Below are 23,085 nucleotides of genomic sequence, written 5' to 3' on the forward strand. Positions count from 1 at the left end.
TGCTAAAGTATGAGCTGGAGCCTGTAATTCTATGACCACTTCACACTGGCATAAAGTGGAAATCAGATATCAAAACAAGGGAGTTCACCACCTGCTTCAAGACCTTCATTTCTGTCCTACCAGGTCCCTTCCCTCCGCTGGCCTGGTCAGCTGTGCACTGAACTTAATGAGGGAAGTGCTGGGGATTAAAGATGCAGTCCCCTTCTTTTTTTCTTTTAGACATTTTTTAAAATCTAACAGTTTATGTGTTGGTAATCAGATGGTCACACTGGAAATCTTAGTTTTCCCAGTGAACCGACTGAGTGAAAATACTGCAGATATTGGTAGAAACAGCCCAGACATTAAGGTCCAAGCAGTTCTGCAGGGACGCTGAGAAAGGCTGCTCTTTGAAACCTGAGCAAGGAAATGAAGATTTGGAGCCATCTCAGATTCAGGAGTGATCACCACCTAACTTTTTCTTAATTAAAAACAACAATTAAAAATCATTAATTTGTGCTGAAAATACTTTTTTAACCAGTTTGAGAAGAAAGTGGAGTAGTTTTCCTTTTTCTAGATACTGGTCAAGTTCCGTGAAAAAGACTGTATGATGCCTAAAACATATAGCTTCCAGATGGTCTTTGACATGGATGGTATAAGATTCTACTTAAAAAGTATCTGGATTATCTTTTTCTCTATTGAGTCTATACAAGCATACGTATACCTATATGTACATGCATGCTGCCATCATTTTGAGAAGAAGCCACTGTAAGAAGGCCCTAGTTCTGTGGTGGAGCAGAGCTGAACTTTCAAAGGGAAGATGTACCATCACAACCTCCGTCATTCTGAACTTGCTGGAGAACTCTCAGTGACTTCATCAGGGCATTCACAGAGCCACACCAACGCCAACCGTACTGCAGAGCATGAAACATCTACCACAGTCTCCAGTGTGGTCTGTGACACTGGCTGTTCCTTAAGAACTACATATTTTCAAGGATTTCTAGCCCCAGTAGACATTCACATCATAATTTATCCAAGTATAGGAGTAGAAATACACATCCATCTACTAGGAGCTAAGCACTTCCTTGAAAATATGCAATTTCATAAGTATCACAAGGAGAGCTTCAAGGAAGAAGCAAGATGTTATTGAAGGAAACTGTGACAATAATTAAAGAGAAGCTGTGAGGAGACCGCATTTCCACGTCTCTGTCCAAGGAGAGCTGGAACTGTCCCCGGGGCTCTATTCCAGAGAGTAAATTTCTCACTGACCAGAGCAAGAAAAGTCATGAGCATGATGAAAGCTGTATATTCCCAGATCTGATCTCTGAGCCAAACTCAGATGGTGATCTAAAGTTCAGAAGAACAATTAGGCTGTGGAATCCCTTCATTGCTTATGCTTCCCAAGTAATACCTGAGAAATGTAGATCAGCTAACAATTTTTCTTGAGAAAAGCAAGCACAACAATTAATGAAAGCCTGTCAAACATTCAATTGACATCATCTCACCCCTCTTGCCCTCCAAGTAGTACAAAGGTAAACATTTAGAGTGGAGATCCCCCTCCATTTTCCCTTCCTCCCCAAGAAAGCATACAGTAACAGTTACTGACAGCTTTCCTACCTACTCTGTCAGGCTTACTTCAGAGGGAAGTTGTATTTTTGCAGAAACCAGAGTTTAACCAGTAGCTCTACCGATGCATAGCTCAATTCTTCTTGCATTCACACTAGATGCTATCCTGTAGGAATTCCACTAGGCCTACATTATCAGCCTTTGGAGGACACATTAAAACTCATCTCCCACCATAAACTCTAAACTTCATCCTTTTTGTATTGAAGGGAACCAAAGTGGTATCATAATTATGAAACTAGCACCTTCTTCTGTCCTTATTAAACACAGTAAGTGGTTCTAAACAGATAATTTATGTACTTATTTTATTTTGTTTGCACAAACAGGCCATTACATCTTTGTCTCAGCAGCATTATCAGTTTGTTCTTAGAATGAGTTACCCATTTCTCTTTCACTCATCATGATTTATTTCTGGAAATCTACCACCTACTAACATATTTGCTCTCTATTCTCCCTTATGTCTTAATTAAAAATCATGTTCTATACCTCAAAGACCTGTATAGGCTGTGCAGTTCCTGTGCTGTTGGTGCCTGTGCTCCAGAGCAGAATGCAAAATCCAGAGTTAGGTGTCTTGGAAAGTAGAGAGCTAGACAGATGATATTAAACAATCTACAAAATCTCAGAGGCTACAATGAGTCACTTTTCTGTATCTAGTACGAGGTACTAAAATCAAAAGGATGCGCCCCCAAACTGTCTGCCTAAGAATTTAGGGGCTGACCAGGATAGTTAAAGTTCCTATTCTCTTGAGATTCAGAAACTGAAATCCACTCCCAAGTTAGGAGAAATGAGGAGGAATCAACTTTCCGAAGCTGTGGATAGACTATTCAACAATACTATCTACCAATTAAAGCAGCCAGAAACTGGGGGATGGAGATACAGTTCCCTCTTCACAGAGGGCTTTCAAGCCTGCATTTATCACCACACGGGACAGCCTCCTGTGTGTGTAGTAGGCTATCTGCCTGCCAAAACTGGATGTTTATGAAGCGAAGAGGGTAAGGTTGATTAACTCTTGCAGTGTGGGAATATTTAGATGTGTAGTCCATACCACTAAACTCACAAGTAAGTAGTTCAAACACTGTCTTAAAATACAGGGATTGAGGTTTGAACCCCTCAGGCTGAGGAGTGTAGCCTCTCTCACCAATGACTCTAACAAGTCAAAGAGGTGAGCACTCTCCCAGCTTCCTCATGTCTTTTAAAAAGAAAGCAGCCGTTTTGATTTTTTTCCATGAGCTAATTCACATTGAAGAGCTATGCATACTGCTAGATGAAGATCTCTAGAAGGTTTAGGTACCTCTACAAATTTAATGTGGCACAAACAAGGAACTAAACCCAAGTTTTTCAGAAGAAAGTACTTCTGGGCACATACAGTACCAAGGAACCCTAGGAAACTTCCAAGCAACAAGTGAAAAATCTCATGGATTTTGATTGAACTAATAGATGAGTTTTAGACAGAGAAATAAACATCTGCAGGTCAGGAGCAGCTAAACTGCATATAATGCTTTTTAGGTTCTGCTCTAACTCCCTCTGTACCCAATAATTTATCTGTATCAAAATTTCTTGGTTATTACGGTTTATTTTAAAATGATAATTTAGGAACTTTTAATATTCTTAAGTTCCTGAACCACTCAGATAATTTCTCAGAGCAAAAAATGAAACTCCCAGATTTGAAGTCTGAATTTTTCCAAGAAACATTACAAATCAAAACTAAAGCCACTGCAAGTAGAATGACAAGTCAGAGACTCAAAGTTTTACTCCAGTAAACTTCCCCTTAAGGAAACTACCTTAGATTAGAAAGCAGTATACATCCTGCTCCTCTGATCCTTTTATACATCTCTGCAGGAATTTTCAGAAAGAAGAAAGATAAAGAAATGGAACATTTCAATCCATTTAATGCTTTAGAAGAAATGGAAGCGTTATATCAGCTCTATCATATGTCTTCTGATACAAAAATCAAAAAATGTAGGTAAGGGTTGTTAAGCATGGTACAAAAAAAAGAATTAACCAAATTGGGAATCAGTAAAAACAAAACCAGCAGTAATCACTGTTTTTGAGGAGAGAGAGAAAAAATGTTTGAAAACGAAAAAAATAGCATCATGATATGTCAGATACTTTACTAAATCAATTTTATTTTGAAAGAAAATGTCTTACAAAGTTGAATTTGAATGCATGTCTTGCAGAATGAACTCTCATGGAAGACCAGGCACTCCCTTTTTCATTGTGTAAGTTGTTTGAGAGCTGTACTGCACTCCAAAATACAAACATAATGTCCCACTGTAGAATTAGTATTTTGTCTTCAGTGGTGGTAGCAGATTTTTCTTCTCAATATATGTTAAGTTTTTTCTATTTCTCTTAACCAAAAAAAAAAAAACAAACACACTTCCCCCCTCCTCCCCCCAAAAAACCAAACCAAAAACCAAACCAAAAGCCCAAACAAACTAATAAAACTGCAACAATAACTATGAGCTGAACTTCTACTGCTGACTCAGATGCTACTCAAGCTTCAATTCCACTGGGCATGAATGAGCAAGAGAGTAATGGAAAGATAAATACACTCACTGCAGCATTTTCCTACAAGGAAGGAGATAATTAGAGGAGCAGAATTATTATTACTAAAAATACCTAAAGAACTAATTTTAGTCTCCAACAGATGACCCATTCCAATAGGACATCTCAGGTAACTTAATACTTTCTTTCTCTTTACATTTAGGACCAGAGGTGTATTTTCCTTCTCTCTCCATTTCACTACCATAGGCCTAAGCATTCAAAATACTTGTAGACAAAATCACTGCCTCATTATTCCAACTGTTAAATGTAAATCAAAACCACTGAAAAATTAAATTTAAAAACTCTAGGACAGTATACATTAGTAATTACATTCACTGACACCTAACCAGTTTTTACCAGATGTTGGGAGACTGAAACAATAGAGCCTGAAACACGCTTAAATTCCTTTTTTTTTTTTTGTTATCAGTAATAAAACAATAGTCTCTGCTCTTGTGACGGAACATCCTCCTTTACATCCTCCACCAGCAACTGCTCAAAGTTGAAGTACACAGAGCGACTTAACCTAATTATAAAGCAATAGTAAACATTCATCTTGCAAAAGAGAAAGAAAAAGAGAGGCCCCTGAAGTGGGAGACGAGAACATATTCAGCACAAATATCACACACAGATTGTGTGAATTTGTAACATCTCTTCTACTCCTCAAATGCCATGAAGGAACATGGAATGCAGAGTAAGCCTTCCAACACTGATTCTTAGCATCAGTGAATTGAGCTAATCATCCAGAGTCACTGTAGAAGAAGATAATGTGCATTTTATCTCTTATCAGAGCAGGCCATCTTCCAAACAAGGCCTTTTAAACTGTCAGATTTATTATAAGCCTAACAACTGCAGTTAAAGAATAAATGAGGATTACACCTTCAAAGCTGCTATTTCAACCTGAAAAGTAGCAAACAAAAGGTAAAGTACCACATAGTGGACAATCAGGTAGCAGTACTATACTGCCATGCTTCCATCCCATCAATACATACAGGCAGTGTATATACAACTGATACATACAGAAACAGTTTATTAAAGTCAGTGTTTTATTGAGTAACAAACACAAAAAAATACTGTTTACTGACCAAAAATACTACCAGTCAGTGAAAAGTTTGGCAAAAATTTTCTCTCTCTCATTTAAAAAATAAAAACAGCTCATACTTCTGTGGTTAATTGTTTACTCAAACATACAGCCATTATAGTTACCCCTTTTTTCCTGTGAGGTTGTCATGACTAAAAACCTTTCTTGTCTCGGTTTCAGAAGTATAAATGTACTCCACATAGCATTAATTCTGGTAGAAGCCAGAGGAAAGTTGGAAGTGACACGCAAATTCTGATTCTTCACATTTTTTCCTGCTTATGAATTCTTTTTTCACTGGCTCCATTTCAGAATCAGAAAATATTTAATATTGGTACATACTGCAATCTTCAACTCTTTTGAAGAAGGCAATACTTGCCAGCCACTTTCCCAGGCCTCCAAAGGAAACTGCTGTCAGAGGTGGAATAAGATACTAGATCAGAGGAAGGGTTGCTTTAACTCCCAGTACATTTCATTGTAGCACCTGTCAGAATCCCAATCAGTGAGCTGAGCCCGCCTGCCCCACACCACACTGGGCTTGGAAAAGCGCAGCCATTTTGCACACAAACTTGCTCTTGCACAGGTATTTTGACAAATCCAGAGAAATGTGAATAAATGTTTGGAAATTAATAAAGAAATAAGAGGTGAAAATCACAAGAAATAGAAGGAGTAGGGGAAAAAAGACTGCATTATCTGGTAAAATTAAATTAAAGCAAGAGATCCACTGCTAAAAAGTTTGACAGAAAAGAAAGTTAATGATAAATTAACTCTGATAAAGAAATTCTCCTGAATCCCTGGTATACGTAAGCCACATGTTCTACAACCAACTTACTGTATGGGTCCCTCACCAAACACCTGGAATTGGGATATACTCCAAACAAAACAATGCGAGTAAGACAAATCTTGGTTGGTGATGATAATCTGATATTAAAAACATAAACTAACTTAGTTAAGGGTATGCTTTTTTCTTGAAACAGCACTACCACTTTCACTAAAGATGAAACTGCCCAAAATCTTTACCACCCTACAACAGTCACAGAGTATAAAGCAAAAAGAGAAAACAGAGTTTCTACAAAGAAGGTGGTAGCAGCAAGATTAAAAACTCTAGTCACCTTTAAAGGACTTGTACTAAAATCTGGCACACACCTGTAGCCTTTTTTTATCTGAAAATAGCACTTCTTAGACAATACAATTTTATTTGAAAGAGCCTATTATAGGTAACATTAAACCAAAATTTACAGTAATATTTACTAAACTTTATTTTATTCTTCAACTCTACAAACTAGAACTAAGAAAAGGAACATAATTTACTTGCAAATGCCACTGAGCCCATGTATCGAAGAACTGAAAACTGGCTCCAACACATACTACTAACATTTTTGCTCAGTCTACAAAATGCCGTAACAGACTATAAACAAATGTTTGAGCTGAAGGTTCCTTCCTCAGTCTTTTCCCTTACTCCTGTGTAATGGCTTTAGAGTGGTGTATTAGACAGTAAGAAGACGACATATTCCATTTGCAACCTGAAAGCCAATAATGCTCATGAATTTTTTACCTGACAGACACTTCAAGATGCCACTGGGAAGACTGTCTAATAAACACATTAGGCTGCAAATGGGCGGCAGCAGCTCTTTAACACATGCTGTAACAGTCAAATAAATGGCTAACATTAATGTTCAGTGTTACAGACTGGTATTTTATACGACTTTCTGTAAAATCCACCCACATCTTGAAGGAGAAAGACGTTTTTCTCAGCTACTCAAACCCACAGCTTTGAGAAACCCCCAGTTCTGCTTGAGACTGCCAAAACCCCTCCAGACTGACCCCAGAACTGTAAGATGGCTCCTACCTTCTGTATTCCCATAGGCTAAGGCTCTTAACAGAGCCACTCACTCAGCTGCTTACGGATTAGGTTACGTCAGCACCTCTAATATGCCCAGGAATAGCAAAACCAGGCTTTAATGAAACAACAGCAAAAAAATATCAGAAGAAGAAAGTACCTTCCCCCCATAACATATAACCTGTTTGCTTAATTTCTGCTTTTAAAGAGGAAAAGATATGTTTGCACCTAAACTTCATGACTCTGTATTGCAATTTCACGTCTGGGATTCTATCTCCCTAGTTATCAACAACTGTTTGTGATTCTTAATATTCAAGGACAAAAGAAATGTAGCTTAATACCACTAAAGCTTTCCTTAAAACACCAGATAAAAACAAAAATACAATGCTGGAATACGTATATATATATTTGTATATATGCCAGTCATTCTTACATCCTTTTGTTTGCATTAGGTGGATAACTAACTTTAAAAAATAAAACAAACCCAATCAACCAAACAAAACCTCAACCCCTTATTCTAAACCCATTTAGCCTTCTATGATGTATTTAATAAGTATTAAACTATGGCTGCAAAAAATATGAAGCCTGAAAGCATTTTCACTGGAAAAAGAATCCAAATTCCCATGTAAGATGTTTATTTAATCTATATTTTTTCTTATAGTTCACAATTATTAACAACTTATGAGACTGATTTCAAAGCCTAGTATTTCAAATCTACTGTGATATAAAATAAAACTTTGTGAATAGCTCAGCTGATAAATGAAGCAAACCTAACAACACAGAAAAGGATAATATTATAGAAAACTTTGTATTTAAACAGCTGATGGTACTTCTGAAACAGTGAGTTAAGCATGTTAACTACCCCTGAGTCCTCTCTGCTAATCTCAATTTCAAAACTGGTATTTGTCAACTTTAATTATCACACCAACTTGCTTTCCCAGAAATCACCAAAAAGCAAGGGCAAAACCAGACCTAAGAGAGTGGAAGAATGGAACAACTCCTCTCACAAGCATAAGGCACAGTGGAAAAACTCACATCCAGGAACATTTTCTAATCTCATAACTGACACAAATGTATATATTTATTTACAATACGAATAAGCTTATACATTTTGGTGTGATTTTCAAGATGCCTATCTTAGTAATGAGAAAAATATGACAGATCACATAAACAAAGGCATTTACACATCTCTGTGGTTTGGGTAGGCCTACATTGGAATTTCACTCCAGCTAAATGCCTGTCAAACACCAGTCTGTTTACTTCAGATAAAACATGTTCCATTAATAAAAAGCTCAGGAAACTGCATTGTGTATCAGTAAAAAGTGGAGGGCAAGCCAGAGAGAACAGCATGTTTCCACATCAGGTGTATACAGGACCCATACACAGAGATATTAAACCTATCATATTTGAATTTGAGCTCCATGACTTATTAATCTGAGTTTCAATGACTTCATACAGCTAGAGAGGTGTTGGTCCTCCTGGTCACTAGGATCAGGTGCAGTGTGACAACCCAAGCTTGCACTGAAGCCTCAGTAAGAGATGCTTATGTTGCATGCCACGTTTCCTATCTCTAACCGGGCCATCAAAACAATGTTCCTTCAGTCCCAGAGTAGAAACTACTGTATTTTGCTGTACTTCAGGAAGTCCAACTCTATGTATCTTCTCTGGTGCCCAATCAAAAATTGAACTCATGTTTCCAATTTTCACATACCTGAGGCACCAATATGGTCTATTTTAACTTTCTACTCAGCCACCCATTACTAGAAAGCATGTTGAAACTTCAGGCCATTCTTTCAAATGCCAAGCACTGAATTAAAACTGATTTGCAGAAAACGTACCTAAACATCATCTATAACATTTCTACACATCTTCATATTGCTATCATGGCAAATAAATAACCCACTGCACACATATGTACAAGATACATACTCCACACTTCCTTCTAAACTAATGAGATGCTCTCATAACAATGCATTTCGTTTAATAGCATAAAATAACAAACGTTCAATTTAAGAATCAAGAATTTAAGCTGCTTTGTTCCAGAAGGTTGCAAGTTAACAATAGTCTAAAGTCAAACATACCTATATTCAAGTTAAACAAATGCTAGTACTCAGCTCCACAAATGGCCTAGGTCATAGTAACTTTAACAGCAGAAGTGAATTGGACTTCACTTTGATGTACTCTCTCAGTCAGGGATGTAGTTGGTTCCCTCAGCAGATCTGGAATGCTGTACCATTTTCTGAAATTGTATACCAAAATCATTCTGCTGAGTATGGTGCTCAGTACAGCTTACCTGCCCCCTCTGAAGTGCATTTAGAGCATCTGCCCTGGAAAACTCAACGTCCTCCTCAGCCTGCAGTGGCTTGACTCAGCCCTGGTCCCAGAGGGTGCCTAGTGGCAAGACATGTTTCTGGGTGTTATAGGAGAGACCAGACAGAGTTTGGCCTCTATTCCTATTCTGTATTTGTATGAACAGGTAGATCCCCTCAGCAGGTGCTTCCTGTTGATACTGGAACGCATGCCAGTATCACCCATTTATCCTGGAGGAGCAGTGTAAGAGTTGGGAAGTAGAAATAAATTTATTACATTTTTCTTATTAAAGCTGGAAGAGCAATGTGCTTTTTGAGAGCTGTATCATGAAAGATTATACTTGCATCACCTCCCAACATGTAGAATTACAACTTTATACTTAAAACAAATGTATGTTAGATGGATGATAAACTCTGGGCAAAGCCATTGAGAGTTCTAACTACACACATTGTTACTAAGCAAAAAACCCAAAACTAATAAATTATGTCAGAGCCACATATGAGTGTATTGCAAATACTTATGAAATATGATTAACTTGATGTTCTTAATATATCCATAAGTTTAAAAACTGACCTGTGAAGATGAATAACAATTACTAATGACTTCAAATTTTATGTCCATCTTAATTTTATTTCCTTTAGTAAAATTATTGCAATCAGCAATAACAAAAGAAGATGAAAGTTTAATTGCCATTTTAAGGCATTTAAAAGGAAAACACAACCTATAAAAATGCTGTTGCTTTACTTAGTTAACTGCCAAGGAATAACAAGTACCCACACACACATATATATATATACATACACACATATGGATACAAACTGTGACCAAATAAAACTTACATAGGGATGGCTATATGAGTCAAATGAAAGAGATATTTAGTTAGTGACTAGTCTGTCATGGAAGCTAATAGCAGATGTCTTGGAAAAAGGTACAAGGCAGCTGTAAATGATCCTTCCCCCAATATCTCCTCGCTTTACCTCTGACAAGCAGTGGTACAAGCTTAGCTGTATTGTTGCTGTGCCTCCTCCCTCTGATCCTATATGCAATGGTGCCTAATTCCTTCTTAAATCCAAAATACCTTTGGTCTCTACAACGTTTACAGGCAACACCCTATAAGCTTTAATACAGTTCCCTATAAGCTCCCCACAATAGAAATGACTAAAAAAATTGAGCAGTTCTAAGGGGATGTTATGACTCAACTGAAATAAATCAGAATTTTATCACTGACTTCACTGAAGCTTCGATTTTCCTCCTAGTCTACTAAAAGAAGATGTCAAACTGCTATTTGTCTCTTTTGTAAGACATATATCACCCCATGGGCCTGAAAAAACTATGCTTGTATCCTGCAGCCCAAGGAAAACAAGACAACTCTACTATTAAAGCTGAATGTTCATCATGAGACATTTTATTATTTTTGTAAAAATAAACAGAAATTAATTTTTTGTTAATAATGAAATCATTCACGGTAAAGAAGAATCACAAGTGCTAAGAAAGAATTAGTGTCTATTCCAAGTATTTCGAATTTTGGATTTAATGGAATATAATTACTAAAGAGAGGAACAGCAACTACATTCATCGACTGAGTTGACCAGAAGCCTGCAATACACTGCCTCAAAATAAAAGATAACACACACTTAAAACTACTTAGACTGGACAGCTGGAAAAACTTCAGGAAAAGGATCAGAAATAATTTTATTCCATTAAGTTTTAGCAGAAGTTTCTTCACGAGACTCTTGTGATAGACAGTTGTTTAATCACAACAGCCTATGCTATCAGGAATGGAAAATCAGAGCAGTACAGTATACTGATGAAGTTTGTCTGGGGACAGTGTGCATAGGAGAAAATTAAATGGGAACAGCAAAGAGGAGAGTCAGGTACAACACACACTGCAAATTAAATGAATCTATCATTTGCATTATCATTTGAGTTGATTCTTCAATTAGATTTTCATAAAATTCCTGCACTGCTCCTTACACTCTACTCTGTATCTTCACAACCCAGTCAGCCTTTCCAAAACCTCACTGTCCAGCTTCAGCTGCCAGGAAAACTACCTGCAGGGATAAGCCAGGCACCCAGGTACTGAAAACAGCCCACTTCTGAAAGACACAGGCTTTCGCATCTTACACCTCAACTTCAGAGAACTAAAGCTTTACCTGCCATTAATAATTTTTAGTCCAGTTCAGGCATCCTTTTAGGCCTGCCACAGTGAACGTAAGCAGTAAGAGAAGCTAAGGAGGAATGTAGGTAGTAAGATGACTCCATCAGGATTTCCTCAGAGGTACAGTGATTATCAACTTACAAACACCCTTCTCATTTACTCAGCTCTAACAGCTTGGCTTGTAGACCCAGTCCTCAGCCTTTAACTCAGCTTTCCTATTACAATTATGGTGCTATTATAGGGTAAATGTGCTAACAACTTTATTCCACTTATTAAAATAGATTCTGAGAATCAAGGTTGTTTTCATAATTTTTATTCTTTTCCATTACTAGACTAAATAAATAAATTAAATGGCACTACAAAACCTAATCAGCCAGTTGACTTCTTAATAATATTTATTATTAAATATCATTCTAAGAACTCTGGAGTGAAATGAAATGTTTCAAAGTACACCTCTAGTTCAGACTTTCCCATGCAGGTTTTTTTCTTAAAATACAGTATATTTTGCAATGCAGTGACACCTTCCCTCCTTCCTTGCGCAAGAAATTTCCCTTAGAGAGATGACAACAAAAAAGGGGAAAAAAAGAGAGCAACAGCTTTTGAACATTACCAGTGTAACCTTGTTGACTACAGAAGCTTGTCGACTAAAGAATTTTGAAAAGAGCAAACAAAATTACTCTGGTCAAAGATAGTGCTTCAAGTTTTACATATGCTAGATACCATACTTATGTAAAAAAATGCTTATGAAAGAGAACACCACAACTTGAGCTTTGTGAGAACATGGAGTCACCTGAAGAACACAGACTAAACAAAAGGTTGATTTTATTCAAATTTCCCCCCTTAATATGTCCTAAAAGGCATCAGGCAAATCAAAAATACTGTACAAGCAGCTAAAATCTATTTTTCTACAAAACATAGGTGCCAGTATTTCAGTAAGCACTGCTTGGCCCCCACTATCTTGTTAGATCTTCTGTAATGAAATAAAGGAAGAAAACACAAAAAGCAGAGAGGAAGTTTCATTGTTCTTGTGGCTTCGACATTTGGTGCCGTGAACGTGACAGGCTCTCAAGCCTCTACTCAACGGCACCCCTGCCCCAGGCCTCTGTACCAAAATGTTGGTATACTGAAATTAAAATAATCAAACCGAGACAAAAGAGAACAAGCAAATAAATAGTGCTAACTTGTTTACATTTCTGGCTCTGCCTTCACAGTATGAAATAAAGTCTCTTCAAACACAAACTACATTAATTTGAAAAACAATAATATTTTCCTTTCTCCCTCCTATCTCAAAGTAGCACGAGTTTTTCAAAGTCCTAAATAAAATAAACTAAGGCATTTCCTGTATGTATTTAGTTAATTATTAAACGGATTCTAAGCATGATAGTCACCACTACTATTTCAATATGAATCCAGGAAAATACACTTCTAGCAAACTGCTAGTGCACCGCAGTAATGACTGATTATATGCATCTCCTCAATCCTGCCCTTAACTCTGAAGGCAAAATTCTAAAGAAGTGATAATCAGCACTCCTAAAGAAATCCAAACACTTAACTTTTTTTTTTTTTTTTTTTTTTGTGGTCCAGGATTAGTGTTATTGCTGTGAGCTAAAGAGCAATGCTGGGCTTAATGCTGTGTACAACAGGAAAGTAAAGTCAACAAGCCTGCAATAAGTTCCCAAGCAGGAGAGATAGCATACTGTATTCACTTTACTATGAGTAACTACCTATAACCATTTCTAGGGGATATTATTAGGTAATTAATCTGCAATATTAAATGCTGTCCTCCCAAGGTTAAAAGAAAGGTAAATACTGCCAAGATATTTAATGACATCAGCATGCATAACCATGAGATAAATAGGAGGTCTGAAGATTAACCGAATGTCATTCTGTTTACAGGATCATGTACTTGTAAAGAAAACTATTAAGATTAGAGAATAGAGAAAGTTATATAAGAGCTACCAATATTTCCGTGTGTTTTGCCTACTCAAGCTCTTGGTCAGAAAGAGAAAGCTTTATTCCAAAAATGTCTCAGTACTCTGTACTTTTTCATGTGCATAGAAATCACTGAATATTGAATAGCAATTACTTCAATGAAAAAGACACTCTCAGGCTCCACCTCCTCTTGACAGTGGGAAAATACAGATGGGTTTGTGTATTATTCTGAATGCCAGAAAACTTGCTTACAAAAATATTTCCTGTGCACTGACTAAGATATATTTAGCCTCATAAACCCATAAAACTGTCACGGGCAACCACGAGTACACCTGTAGCCATTAAAATGGGGTGAAACAACAGAAAATGGAGAATAAAATTCACATTATTTCTTTGCATTTGTTATTTAGAAACATTATCTTTAAACTCTCTTACTCAAACAGAAATCAGCTCTTCCTCCCAATCCCCCAAACCAACATCCCCCTTGCCCCCTACACCCCCAACATCCAGACACCTATGATGCACCCACGGGAGCACACATACATGCAAAAAGAAAGCATTAACAATGAAGTCACGGCACTTCAGAAACACACCTTGTCGTCTTCCAGCCTTTGCAGTTGAAGGCAGATCTTACTAGTTTTTCTGCGTCTTCAGATCAAGATGTAGATAAATCCCCCATCCATTACACTGGCTTTTTATTAAAAACGGGAGGGGGGGAAGATACAATTACCAGTAAATTTACAGCCTTAAAAATATCAGCTCTCCATTATCCCAAACCAGTGTTATGTCTTGATGTAAACCAAAGCACATGCTGAGTGAGGACGTGCGCACACAGCAGCTTATCATCTCTGTCATCTGCTTCTAATGACAGCTGACAAACTGGCCACGCTAATCCTTCCCTAACTGCTGATCAGAGAGATCCCCCTTTGACAATCCAGCATGGTGGAGTACTCGAAAATTCCTCCTGCTTCTGTTCTGTTGCTGCTCTAAAAAGCAGTTTCCTTTTCATTGAGATAATAGCCTTTTCTGCAGTCACGTGGCGCCCGGGCTACATTAGCAGAGCTTGATGATAACAGAGTAACTCCCCTCCCTCCCTTCTGCTGATGTTAAGGGTATGACTCCCGGAGAAACCCAAACCTGGCACACTTGAAATCGTTTTGCATCTTCTTCTACCAAAAAGCAAATTGTGCTGTTGGTGGAGAAGAGGCATAGATGGGCTCTCTCTACTTCTTGCACCAAAACCAATTAGCGAATATATTTTTAGGCGGTGCCTTTGTTGAGGCACACACACTGGTCATAGACATGTCATATGAGACTAAACTAAATATTAAGCATGCTTAATACTGAGTATCTGGCATGTTAAAATTATTCTTTTCACCTTAGAGTACTTTAATTTTTTGCCCGTAATTTTACTTCTACTATAATAAATACTCTTCTCTCAGCAACACCCTAGGGTTCAACTCCTCCCAGCACCCAACTCTCCCCCAAATGCAAAAAAGCACAAATAATAAATGATTTACACTACAAACTCCAGTATCGGTGTTTCTCTCTTTTTTTTTCCTCTTTTTTTTTTAAATGACATTATTTATCTTACTTTAACTCAGTACTATGACAAACATCTTAAGCATTTCTAAAATACACTGCCCAGTGGGGAAACCTACCTAAGCTTCAGCTTCAGAGTTTTCTCCTGAATGTCAAGTCCCAGGAAGGTCTGCACCTCAGCATTTAGGTTTCCTGCTTGTAAAAGGCAAAGTACACATACAACCACAACTGCTCTCTCCTGCCTTCACTGAAGTAGTTCTTAGATTCAAAGAACAAGCCTTTCCTTTTCTGCACTAGCACACCATTTCCCTGTTACCCTAGCACACAGTATTAAGATATCCAATTTATTCCCCCCAGCTCTGACAGCACTGGGCAGTGCAGGTGGGCACAGATCAGTGCAGCCTTACCCAGACATTTCATCGCTGGGATTCGCAAACTGTTTAAGTAAGCTGTGGATGAAGTACCTTTAAGTAATTGTCAAGCCCACAGAACAACTTTTGCAGCTTTGTACCTGCTCCTTTCCAATGTGATCAAGAAACAGAATTATCTCCTTTTCTCCTTCTATTTCCATCTTTTCCCATTACACCACATCATTCCTCTTTAAGACAACACTGATCATAAACTTATGGTTTCTCCAGAAACTGAAAAGATTTGTGTAAAGACTATGGTTGCACTTATAGGAAAATAAAATGGAAATCATGAGGAAATAGTGACTATCCTGTACACACCATCTTTGCCAACGCTGCCCTGTCACCCTTTCTGTTTACACCACTCCCCCCAAGGACGGCTCTACTCAGGAAAGCAGCCCTGCCCAAGGCTCTGGGGAAACCCTGCTCCAATGCTACCATCAAAGCTGAGGCACAACGTTTCTGCAGCAGAGAAACTGAAAGTGGAATGGGGCCCCCTTCTGCAGCAGCATGAATCCTCTTTTCTACTCTGCCCTTCTCCACGCTTTAGAGAAAATCTATGAGAAGGATCCTCAGTCCAGGAGGAAATAATCTGGTTCCATAAGGAGACTATATTCAGCAGAAAAACATATACACACTAAATTGACATGGTTTATTTTTCCCGGTCTTTTTTGTGAATGTCCTTCCATCTCAAAGCACCGCATTATACAGGGTAAGTAGAATGAACTTCATTTGGAGCTACACATAACTAAGCCCAATAGAACAAGAACTGCTTTGCGATCTTAACTTTCTTTTATGTCACTTGCATCTTTCATATGAATTCCTCAGTTGAAGAAGATGCACCAAGCATACTGGTGAAATTGGAAAATGATACAAATGCGACAAAAACTTAAGATTACAGAGAGCATCTCCGATATTCAAGAAAATATATTAACAGACAAGCACCAGAAGAAAAATGAGCTTTCACAAGGACACACGCACACAAAACACTTCACTTGTGTACACTTACCAGTCTAAGGAAAACATAAAAAATGGGAGCATCCCACTCAGGTACCATAACTAGAACTGTACTGCTAATATTTACAGGAATCATTAAATGATAAATTCAAAGTCAAAACAATATGGTGAGCACAAACACAATAATTACAGTGTTAAGGAAAGAATTATGTGTAAATAAGAAGGAGGTAAGAGAAAAGAGTCATCGTAGCTATAAAATAGGAGTTGAAGGCTGAAAAAGGAGCAAAAGTACACAGATGTTGTTAAAAGGATTGCTTAGTGAAGAACAGTGTACAGATAAAGCTAAGGGAAAAGACGGACTATCCCGCTGCAGTGTACAGACAGATTCTAGACAAAAAGGTAAAGAAGAACGGAGTGAAAAATTATTCCTGATGGAAAACACTGCTCTGAATGTAAATAAGAGAATATGCAACAGCAAAGAAGGAAAGGCTCTTTGGTTTTATCAGGCTGAAAATACATGCTTCCAATGGAAATGACAGAGTTGTTGTTTCCTTTCAAATAGTTTCATAGGAATCATACACATAATTTGGGGATGAGCAGGTGACCTTCAAAACTAATTCTGGCACTACAGATTTTTTCATGTTAGAATAAGACACAGATTTACGCAGCAGAAGAGGTTCATCTAAGTTTTCTCTAAGAAGTATATTTCATTAATAATTCATTTTTTTTTTTGCCCAGTCACAGGTGGCATTACAGTAGACAAAGGGAAGCTACATCTTCACTAAAACATTTACAATTTATATTCTAACATGATCAAATAATTAAAATTGATAAACGGAACACTGCTTTCATTGCATGCATTTCACAGTTTTCTTATATTTGTGTTTTCTCTTTCTTTCTTTCTTTTTCTTGAGAAAGAGTGAATCGGGCAGAGACAGGACATACCACAGCACGATCTGGTGTTGTTTGCTCTTCTTCTAACATACCCATATCTGAGGCAAGGACTAGCAAAATGATCTCAAAACACCTTTTTAATCTTTTTAATCCCAGAACATGATTTCTCTCACCCTCTATATCATATTCAGGAGGATCCAATTCCACCCTCATAATCCCTTCAATCCTCTCAGTTTGGAGCACCCAAAGGGGTACCCTAATTGACAACCATAGTGACAGCCCTCGTTTGCATGGCAAAATAGCAAGACACTTCAAACTGTGTTTGAAAGATTACAAAGCTGACTCACTAGGTTTTGTTCAAGACAAGAGGCCAGTGACTTTTAGGAAAGCTGACTAGGCAGCATTAAGTACTCTATTGTGAGAAAGACTGGAAGGGCAAAGCCCACACCAGCACAGAGAACAACAACCAGAAACTATTAGGACTGGTTGCCAAAATGCACAATAAGGATATTGCTGCTCAGGTCAAGAACAAAGACAGTACAGTGATTTATATGTTATATTTCAATAAATGCAGCAGAAAACATGGTTCTCAAATATTAGTTTTTGGGGTTTTTTTAAATTACTCTATCTGAACACTAACAAAAACATTGGGGTTTTCATGTCAAAACTGGAAACCTATTGACGCATGTGGCAATGACATCAACCTTTTATCAGTTTAGGAACTCCTAATTCATCAGTACTTGAAAACTAGGATTTTTTCCTTTTACCAGCTGAGGAAAAATAAATAGGATAATGTAGATAAATCTAGTTTTTCTGACCTTTGCATCTCCTCTTGAGGGGCACAGGAATCATATCAAATGTACTTCCACCAGTATTTGTAGCGCTTGGCATTTCTCACAGTCAGTCTCTGTATTAGCAGTACATATACCTACAGTGCTAAATACCTTTTGACTTCTGTCCATACGAGGGCAATGAAAAGACACTCCTTCCTCTCTGAACCTTTCAGATATTAGTGTTCACTTCTCTTTGTAGTATGGAAATGTCCACGCCTCTTGAAGACAGCTCACCAAGGCTCTCATAACTTCATAAGCGTGCACTCAGTCATGCACTCAGAGCATTCTGTGTGCAAGTTTCTGCAATACCTGACTGGATAATTCAATACTGACGTGTGTGCTATATATAGCAATTAAGTTCTGTATGGGCATGTATACTGACAATTGTGCTCTCTTTTTTTTTTAAAGACAAGTTTGATGATTATGGTCAATGGAGATTTTTGAATAATGGTTGAAGAGGTTTTCTTGTTTGGTGTTTTGGGTTTTTATTGGGGGGTTGTTTGTGTTTGTTTGTTTGTTTTTAATCTCTACTGCTGCACTCCTTTGCCTTTCATTAAGAAGGGATACAAGATAAGAAAAAGGGGTTCTTTCATTGCAATCTGGAAATGGTCAGCTCCTGGCTCAGGTCTTTCTCTTGCTGGAACCTAAAAAAGGGTAATGTTCCCTGCTCAGTGAGTTGCTTCCCTCCATGCTGACGGACCATGAGAGGAACTCAGTGCAGGAAGTTGAGCAAGCAGAGAAAACCAGAACCAAACTGGAAATACTACAGCATTGAAAATAAATGTTGTATTAACACAATACATTACGTAAATATAATAACATTGAGTGCTACCATGCGTTTTTAATAGAATGTAGCTAAATTATGAAGAATCCAGGATTTTTTAAAAATAAATTACTTTCAGTTCTACTGAATGTGCCTTCCAGTGAATATATTTTTAAAATCAGCTCAAACTCATTATTTTACCTCAACTCAGAACAGAAATACTCATACGGGAAAAGACTTCTAATAATAAAAGGTTCCTGAAATGTGTGGACCAACAGCTGGCAAGATTCAATGGCTGAGATTTGAATTAGACAAGAGTTTAAACCACACAAAAGTTAGACAAGAAATTGTTTATTATTAATAGAAGAACAAAATCACACTCATTCATCCAAGGATAAGGTAGATTTTCTTTCATGTAGTTTTATCAATAAATAAAATATTTCTAAACGACACCATGACTCAATCGAGGTAGAGGATTAAAGAAATAATTTGGTAAATTCAAGGTTTCTGATAACCAGGCAGGGCAGCACAGTGTAATGCCCCATCTGGCTGCAACAGCAACACTGTGTGAACGCAGGAAGATTTGATAATTTGCCTATTGTTTTCCTGGAAACAAAGTTGCAGATGTGTTTAGTGCAAATGGGACCTCTAGTATCCACCTTTAATTCAGGATATAGCAAATCACTCTGGCATACCTAGTGATGAATATGAGGGTCTCTGCACCTAGACCTTGTTTTGAAGAGAAAGCTAACATTTCCTAGGAAGTCATAAAAATCTCATGCCTTGTCAACGTTCAGCAGTTGTCTTCTAATTGCTAGTGGCTTGCAGACATTGTCTTGCATTTGAAAAGCTGGTTCCCACCAGCAGCAAGGAGGAAATACACAAGAGACTGTATCTTGCAGATCCTGAAATTCTGGGCTTTCAGAGCCTGCCAAAAGACCTCACTGAAGACAGGAAATGCTACTGATTACAACTAGCATCACATGTGAGAAACTGGAACACAGAGACAGTTGCTCTTTAAAAATTTGAGAATAAATAATAAGCTAATTTAAGGTTGCATCATCCACTCAAATCTGAAAAGCACCTGAAGCAGCATTAAGTCAGTGCAAATGCTGACTGGTAAATGGCAATGAACAGCAAACACTAAGTACTGACCTCTTGCCTTAACCATTCACAATGTGGTACACATGGTCATGTTCCAAACTTTGTTCTTATGAAACATCCAAATATCAATGGATGATATGAGGTACAGAGGAGAAACTGAAGAAAGCCAGGTTTTCTATTAGGAGCTTTCAAGTGGTAGTTTCTATCAGTATTAGACAGAACTGTGAAAAAAGCCCTGTTTAACTGAGCCCAAGCATAAGTACTCCTGCAAAGGCTGTCACTGTTTGATGAGAAAACCAAAAGCCAGAGACTGCAGCCTATCAAGCAAAACAAAAAGTGACAGGAAAAGTAGAAGCCATTGGAATTAATTTGGAATTTAACTTGTAATAAAACAATTACATGCTCTGCTATGAAATAAAAATCAGCTTTAGGACAATTGGTCTGTGCTCCTTTTTATAATGATGTAGCTGTGACAAAATTGGGATTTAACTGAAGTATTCCGAAAATTCAACAACTTCAAATTTCACTTGTGAGAATAAAACAGGGGAAAAACTCCTTTGTGATAATTCAACAGCAATTACTGAATGTATGCTATTAAGGAATATTTAACATAATGACAGTGTTCAGCAGAAACCAGACTTGCTCACTTCTCATCAGACAAAAGTGCAGGTTTGCTACAAGTGGCAGTAATAACAAATGGCAGCCATAAAACATGAAAGACAATACTAATTTCATTTAAATAAACAATAAATTTCAGGTATGCAGGCAAATATTGCAGTAGAAACAAGACATCACATTCTGACAGAGACCTAATTCTGAGCAGAACCGCTACATAATCTCAAATAAGCCCCAGTGTGGTTAGTGTTGAATATTTAAGTCTATGATAAGACAAAACATGTCAGGACTTGGGTCTACTGCTAACCCTTAAAAAGTTCAACACACTGAATTCCAAAATGGAAATCTATTTTACAACTTCAGTTTGTTCTAGTTTTTTCCTAAAATGAACTGCGAAGTAGGTGCATATGTATGACTGAAGGGAAAAGTTCAGAAACAGAATACAGCTCAATCATTTTAATGTGAAATACATAGAAAATAGAGCAAATCCTGTCCCATCCTGAGAACTCCTACACACATTTATTGATGCTATGCTGTACATCAATATGAAAAAGTCAGACATAATCTTTGAAAACAGATGACAGACACATTAGAACTGCTACCAACTGCAAATAGCAGGTCTGACAGGTCTTCCCTTAATGTAAAAATGACCCACACCATGTTTGCAAACTTTAGATTTTCCACAAAAGCCATCTCAAAAATATTACTTTAATCTAACAAAAATATCAACAATATGAGTGGTGCTTTTCATTTTCTTAAAGACTGCACTTGAGCATGTTATACTGAAGCACAAGAAGATACAAGGTCAGTTAAATGGGGAAAAAAGTCAAGTTTGGAAGAATATGTGGCTATTTCATTCCTTTTCTTTTGGCAAAGAGATTCCCATCTTTATCTTTCAAAAACATGGCTGTCACAACTCTCATCTTGAAACAGAAGTACTTGACAGTTCAGTTAAGGACTATTTCTTAAAACCATTAGCAAATAACCCTTAATACAAGACTTATGAGTTATTTAGATTTTTACAAATTGCCTCCCCCAGGTTCTTAAGAACCTACATTTTCCAAGCTTCAAGTTAATAATATAATAATAAATAACACTGTATAAGCCATTCACCTTGAGTGAAGTAAATATCCTTTTAAGAAGCAATCAGTCAAGTCCCTGAAATTAACTGTCCTTTCTGCTGTGCAATTTCTTCCCCAAAACTATAGAGAAAATAGGCAGGGTATGTAACGCATTAAGACAAAAAGGTCTCAAAGAGAACACTTTGCTGGCAATTTTAACATCAGTATGGCAAAAGAAGACAGAGATGATCTGTGAAATAATCTGGACATAAAGTCATACTTTACTTTCAAAAGTCAGAAATTCGACCACATGCCAACAGACAACCAAAGTGACTGTGAGAGAACTGATGTGCTCAGTTTCCAAACTAGACCTCCACCTGAGAAGCAGGATGTCCCACAGAACCACCTTAAACTGCAAGTATATGGCCACTACAGTTGTCCAAAGGCAATCCAGTCTTACTTGCTGAGAAATATTTCAAGATCATCTTGTGACTTTGTTCTATGATGTGCATTTGTATCTATGGATTTACAGATGACATTTCAGTGTTAATTTGGACTGATAAAGCCTTGTAGGGTCATAGACACTGGAAGGCTGATTTTCTCTTTATTGCATATGTGACCAGCAGGTCAGGAGAGCTGATTCTTCCCTTCTACCCTGCACTCCTGAGACCCCACCTGGAGTGCTGCATCAGGGTCTGCAGCCTTCAACACAGGAAGGACATGGACCTGATGGAGTGAGTCCAGAGGAGGGACACAAAGATGATCAGAGGCCCGGAGCACCTCTCCTGGAAGGACACACTGAGAGAGTTGGGGTTATCAGTCTGGAGAAGAGAAGGCTCCAGGAAGGCCTTTCAGAACCTTCCAGTACCTAAAGGGGGCTTACTGGAAGGTTGAGGAGAGACTCTTCACAAGGGCATATACTGACAGGACAAGAGGGAATGGCCCAGAGAGGTTGTGGATGCCCCATCCCTGGAAGTGTCCAAGGCCAGGTTGGATGGGGCTTTTGAGCAATCTGGTCTAGTGGAAGGTGGCCCTGTCCATGCAGGGGGGTTGGAAAGAGATGATCTGTAAGGTCCCTTCCAACCAAAACTATTCTGTGATTCTATGGGAGTGGTGGAGTTTAGATACTGTTGTTTTGGAATAGTTAAACAGACGCTTTGATAGTCAGCCATATTTCTGAAAATGGTTTTAACTTAGCACAGCCAAGGTTCAGTGACAATCACTTTTCTCCCAGACAGCCTAACAGGGGTGGATACAATATAATTTAAATGAATCGAGGCCATTAGTTAATACTAAAGGGAGCTTTGTTCTCAAACTGTAGTGATTCTCTTGATAAGCATATTTGACACTGCATGTGCTTGATGATGTTACTGTTCAAAGAAAGTTATTAGTGGGTTGCTGAAGGACTTCTTTTTCCTTGAAAGGTTTTTGGAAAAAAACCCCAACTTTTC

At 37.8% G+C, this 23,085-nt stretch overlaps 1 protein-coding gene across 4 annotated transcripts in view; it reads right to left on the reverse strand.

The window, feature by feature from the left end:
• The window catches only part of NCOA2 (nuclear receptor coactivator 2), a 185,911-nt gene that overhangs the window by 77,836 nt on the left and 84,990 nt on the right, over positions 1-23,085 (reverse strand). The gene's annotated exons all lie outside the window — the stretch shown is intronic.

Source organism: Manacus candei, unplaced genomic scaffold (assembly GCF_025592945.1).
Source record: "Manacus candei isolate 608988 ecotype Guabito, Panama unplaced genomic scaffold, ASM2559294v1 h1tg000008l, whole genome shotgun sequence".
Lineage (NCBI taxonomy): Eukaryota > Metazoa > Chordata > Aves > Passeriformes > Pipridae > Manacus > Manacus candei.